Source organism: Nicotiana tomentosiformis, chromosome 8 (genome assembly GCF_000390325.3).
Source record: "Nicotiana tomentosiformis chromosome 8, ASM39032v3, whole genome shotgun sequence".
In the NCBI taxonomy this organism is placed as follows: domain Eukaryota; kingdom Viridiplantae; phylum Streptophyta; class Magnoliopsida; order Solanales; family Solanaceae; genus Nicotiana; species Nicotiana tomentosiformis.
The window spans coordinates 58,780,512-58,786,591 of NC_090819.1; the positions used below are offsets into that span (position 1 = coordinate 58,780,512).

Below are 6,080 nucleotides of genomic sequence, written 5' to 3' on the forward strand. Positions count from 1 at the left end.
AGTGAGTATAGGTGCAAAAATTAAATCATCCAAAAACGCTTCAATACATAAAATTAGAGTTACAATCCACAATCAATCATCAATACACCAAATCCATCAAACCCTAAAGAGAACTACTTTATAGATATGGAGCAATAAATCATAAAATTGTAGTTTGTTCCACATATATCACATGCCTCTCTCCATGTATTCGCGGTACCCCCAGGTGAACTCCATGAAAAACCGGGGTGCCTCTGACCCATTGCATTAAAATTGAAGTTTCCCACAGCATTCACTTTCTCAGTTGAGGCTTGACACTCATGAGTAAGGTATCCTCTTCCACATATATCACAAGCTGTGTGAGGCTCACTCTATATTGTAGCCAAGGTCAGCTTCCTTATTTCTTTAGCCATAACATCAAGATATACCTGCACAGATGTATTAGCATCAACTTGGTGAACACCAGTTGATCTTATTCTTTCAGAACTCTCATAGGGCCACTGATTAGCATCTTCAGATAACTCATAAGGAATTGTAACTATCTCCTCTGGAGTCTTCTTCATCAAAGGGCCTCCAGCTGCATTGCTCAATGTTCTACGCAAGGCTAGTGTCAAACCATTCCAAAAGTCCTGGAGTTGCATCCAGAGTTCAATTCCGCTATGTTGACACTTTCAAAAAATCTCCTTAAACCTCTCCAATGCTTCAAAAACAGTTTTAGTATCTTTCTGGCAGAAGTTATTGATTTCTCTTCTAAACTTGCCCGATTTTGCTGAGGAGAAATATTTATTAAGAAATTTTCTGGTTATCTCCTCCCATATTCTAATGGAACATGCGGGTAAGCTTTGAAGCCACTGTTTTGCATCGTCTTTGAGTATGAAGGGGAATGCCCTCAAGTACACTGCATTCCGTGACACACCATTGTATTGAAAGGTGTTTATAATCTCCTCGAAGTCCATTAGATGTATGTTTGGATCTTCGTTTGGCCTCCCTCTAAAGACACAACAATTCTGAAGGGTTTGAAGCAACCTTTGCTTCAAATAAAAATTGTTAGCTGCAATTGGAGGTGGTCTCACACTTGATAATCCTTGATTGTAGACCGGTCTAGCATAGTCACCAAGTGGTCTCCCAGGCATGGGAGCTATATTTACGAAGATTTTTAGCAATTCTATGACTCCTCTCTTCTTCGTAGATAATCTGTGCATCTCTAATAGTTGCTTCTTTAGCATCTCGTGCATCTTGTTCTCATCGTTGGACTGCTTCTCTCGTAACCAAATCTACATTACCATCACCGTTTCCAGCCATATCTTCTTTGGTTAAGGATTGCCCAACCTTTTCTAACGTCTCGGTGAGTTTTCTTTCTTTCCTCAAATGTCGCAGTTGTTTTTCTATCTCAGGCCCGCATGGTAGCACTTCTTTCATAGATGACCGAGTCATGCACCAATCTACACCTGTAACGTGCGCACTTTCAACGAACACCAAACATAAAACGGGCAAAATAAATAAAAATAAAAATAAAAATTCCTAAATTAGCACTACAAACCTTTCCAAACACTATTAATTGCCAATCCCCGGAAACGATGCCAAAATTTGACGAGCTCGAAATACACACTTAAATTATGCTTGCTAGTCAAAGATAGTATAGTATAATATCGTATCCACTAGGATTGGAGTTTAACCATATTTTCGTAGTTTCTAGATTGATTCCTATCCAGGAGAATCAACAATTGAGATTTATATGATTAATAACTAAAATTAACTAAGAGTCTGAAGCTGTTAACTAATGACAATCACAACAAGGAACAAGCAAAAATGGTTATTAATGGGAAAAGATAGGGTTTTGATGGGATATGTGCAAGATAATTGTTGGGATCTAACTCTAGATAATTCACTTCTAATGGTTAAGTGAGTCTCTCGAATTCACTCAATTATTAGTTCAAACGTTCAGCAAAACCTCCTCTCTCGATTAAGTCTTAACCTCACAAGATGAACCAATTTAAGCAGGTGAAGATATGCAAGAATGCGTAGTGGATTGGTCTTTAGGAGAACCTCTCTCGATTATCCTCCTAACTAGGTTTAGTCAATGATTAAACTAGCTTCTCTCGATTACTAAGAAGAATTAAAGAACTCAACTAAGAATATAATGCAAAAATATTACAAGTTATGCCTCTCTCTATTACATGAACTAGTGAGTATAGGTGCAACAATTAAATCATCCAAAAACGCTTCAATACATAAAATTAGAGTTACAATCCACAATCAATCATCAATACACCAAATCCATCAAACCCTAAAGAGAACTACTTCATAGATATGGAGCAATAAATCATAAAATTGTAGTTTGTTCCACATATATCACATGCCTCTCTCCATGTATTCGCGGTACCCCCAGGTGAACTCCATGAAAAACCGGGGTGTCTCTGACCCATTGCATTAAAATTGAAGTTTCCCACAGCATTCACTTTCTTAGTTGAGGCTTGACACTCATGAGTAAGGTATCCTCTTCCACATATATCACAAGCTGTGTGAGGCTCACTCTATATTGTAGCCAAGGTCAGCTTCCTTATTTCTTTAGCCATAACATCAAGATATACCTGCACAGATGTATTAGCATCAACTTGGTGAACACCAGTTGATCTTATTCTTTCAGAACTCTCATAGGGCCACTGATTAGCATCTTCAGATAACTCATCAAGAATTGTAACTATCTCCTCTGGAGTCTTCTTCATCAAAGGGCCTCCAGCTGCATTGCTCAATGTTCTACGCAAGGCTAGTCTCAAACCATTCCAAAAGTCCTGGAGTTGCATCCAAAGTTCAATTCCGCTATGTTGACACTTTCAAAAAATCTCCTTAAACCTCTCCAATGCTTCAAAAACAGTTTTAGTATCTTTCTGGCAGAAGTTATTGATTTCTCTTCTAAACTTGCCCGATTTTGCTGAGGAGAAATATTTATTAAGAAATTTTCTGGTTATCTCCTCCCATATTCTAATGGAACATGCGGGTAAGCTTTGAAGCCACTGTTTTGCATCGTCTTTGAGTATGAAGGGGAATGCCCTCAAGTACACTGCATTCCGTGACACACCATTGTATTGAAAGGTGTTTATAATCTCCTCGAAGTCTATTAGATGTATGTTTGGATCTTCGTTTGGCCTCCCTCTAAAGACACAACAATTCTGAAGGGTTTGAAGCAACCTTTGCTTCAAATAAAAATTGTTAGCTGCAATTGGAGGTGGTCTCACACTTGATAATCCTTGATTGTAGACCGGTCTAGCATAGTCACCAAGTGGTCTCCCAGGCATGGGAGCTATATTTACGAAGATTTTTAGCAATTCTAGGACTCCTCTCTTCTTCGTAGATAATATGTGCATCTCTAATAGTTGCTTCTTTAGCATCCCATGCATCTTGTTCTCATCGTTGGACTGCTTCTCTCGTAACCAAATCTACATTACCATCACCGTTTCCAGCCATATCTTCTTTGGTTAAGGATTGCCCAACCTTTTCTAACATCTCGGTGAGTTTTCTTTCCTTCATCAGCTGTCGCAATTGTTTTTCTATCTCAGGCCCACATGGTAGCACTTCTTTCGCAGACGACCGAGTCATGCACCAATCTACACCTGTAACCTGCGCACAGTTAACGAACACCAAGCGTAAAAAGGGAAAAATAAATAAAAATAAAAATAAAAATTCCTGAATTAGCACTACAAACTATTTCAAACACTATTGATTGCCAATCCCCATCAACGATGCCAAAATTTGATGAGCTCAAAACATACACTTAAATTATGCTCGCTAGTCAAAGATAGTATAGTATAATATCGTATCCACTAGGATTGGAGTTAAATAATATTTTTGTAATTTCTAGCTTGATTGCTATCCAGGAGAATCAACAATTGAGATTTATATGTTTAATAACTAAAATTAACTAAGAGTATAAAGCTATTGACTAATGACAATCGCAACAAGGAACAAGCAAAAAAGGTTATCAATGGGAAAAGATAGGGTTTTGATGGGATACGTGCAAGATAATTGTTGGGATCTAACTCTAGATAATTCACTTCTAATGGTTAAGTGAGTCTCTCGAATTCAGTCAATTATTAGTTCAAACGTTCAGCAAAACCTCCTCTCTCGATTAAGTTTTAACCTCACAAGATGAACCAATTTAAGCAGGTGAAGATATGCAAGAATGCGTAGTGGATTGGTCTTTAGGAGAACCTCTCTCGATTATCCTCCTAACTAGGTTTAGTTAATGATTAAACTAGCCTCTCTCGATTACTAAGAAGAATTAAAGAACTCAACTAAGAATATAATGCAAAAAAATATCACAAGTTATGCCTCTCTCTATTACATGAACTAGTGAGTATATGTGCAATAATTAAATCATCCAAAAACGCTTCAATACATAAAACTAGAGTTATAATCCACAATCAATCATCAATACACCAAATCCATCAAACCCTAAAGAGAACTACTTCATAGATATGGAGCAATAAATCATAAAATTGTAGTTTGTTCCACATATATCACATGCCTCTCTCCATGTATTCGCGGTACTCCCAGGTGAACTCCATGAAAAATCGGGGTGTCTCTGACCCATTGCATTAAAATTGTAGTTTCCCACAACATTCACTTTCTCAATTGAGGCTTGACACTCATGAGTAAGGTATCCTCTTCCACATATATCACAAGCTGTGTGAGGCTCACTCTGTATTGTAGCCAAGGTCAGCTTCCTTATTTCTTTAGCCATAGCATGAAGATGTACCTGCACAGATGTATTAGCATCAACTTGGTGAATACTAGTTGATCTTATTCTTTCAGCACTCTCATAGGGCCACTGATTAACACCTTCAGATAACTCATCAAGAATTGTAACTATCTCCTCTGGAGTTTTCTTCATCAAAGGGCCTCCAGCTGCATTGCTCAATGTTCTATGCAAGGCTAGTGTCAAACCATCCCAAAAGTCCTGGAGTTGCATCCAGAGTTCAATTCCGCTATGTTGACACTTTCGAACAATCTCCTTAAACCTCTCCCATGCTTCAAAAACAGTTTCAGTATCTTTCTGGCAGAAGTTATGGATTTTTCTTATAAACTTGCATGTTTTTGCTGAGGAGAAATATTTATCAAGAAATTTTCTGGTCATCTCCTCCCATATTCTATTCGAACCTGCGGGTAAGCTTTGAAGCCACTATTTTGCATCGTCTTTGAGTATGAAGGGGAATGCCCTCAAGTACACGGCATTCTGTGACACACCATTGTATTGAAAGGTGTTTATAATCTCCTCGAAGTCCATTCGATGTGTGTTTGGATCTTCGTTTGGCTTCCCTCTAAAGACACAACAATTCTGAAGGGTTTGAAGCAACCCTTGCTTCAAATCAAAATTGTTAGCTGCAATTGGAGGTTGTCTCACACTTGATAATCCTTGATTGTAGACTGGTCTAGCATAGTCACCAAGTGGTCTCCCAGGTATGGGAGCTATATTTACGAACTGGTCTTCACCCATGGGTTGATTTTGAGCAATTTTATGACTCCTCTCTTCTTCGTAGATAATATGTGCATCTCTAATAGTTTCTTCTTTAGCATCTCGTGCATCTTGTTCTCATCATTGGGCTGCTTCTATCGTAGCCAAATCTACATTATCATCACTATTTCCAGCCATATCTTCTTTGGTTAAGGATTGCCCAACCTTTTCTAATGTCTAGGTGAGTTTTCTTTCCTTTCTTAGTTGTCGCAGTTGTTTTTCTATCTCAGGCTCGTATGGTAGCACTTCTTTCGCAGACGCTCGAGTCATGCACCAACCTACACCTGTAACATGCGCACAGTCAACGAACACCAAACATAAAAAGGGAAAAATAAATTAAAATTAAAATAAAAATTCCTGAATTAGCACTACAAACTATTTCAAACACTATTGATTGCCAATCCCCGGCAACGACACCAAAATTTGACGAGCTCGAAACACACACTTAAATTATGCTCGCTAGTCAAAGATAGTATAGTATAATATCGTATCCACAAGGATTGTAGTTAAACATTTGTTTCGTAGTTTCTAGCTTGATTGCTATCCAGGAGAATCAAAAATTGAGATTTATATGATTAATAACTAAAAT

The 6,080-nt window shown here is 38.0% G+C and overlaps 3 non-coding genes across 3 annotated transcripts; all 3 read left to right on the forward strand.

Annotated features, from left to right (window-relative positions):
- Positions 1 to 630: 630 nt before the first annotated feature.
- LOC117280449 (small nucleolar RNA R71) lies at positions 631 to 737 on the forward strand. The gene has a single exon (XR_004510983.1). It is a non-coding gene; the product is annotated as a small nucleolar RNA R71 (small nucleolar RNA).
- A 2,056-nt stretch (positions 738 to 2,793) lies between these two features.
- Positions 2,794 to 2,900, forward strand: LOC117280448 (small nucleolar RNA R71). Its single transcript, XR_004510982.1, has one exon. It is a non-coding gene; the product is annotated as a small nucleolar RNA R71 (small nucleolar RNA).
- A 2,058-nt stretch (positions 2,901 to 4,958) lies between these two features.
- Positions 4,959 to 5,065, forward strand: LOC117280446 (small nucleolar RNA R71). Its single transcript, XR_004510980.1, has one exon. It is a non-coding gene; the product is annotated as a small nucleolar RNA R71 (small nucleolar RNA).
- Positions 5,066 to 6,080: the final 1,015 nt, after the last annotated feature.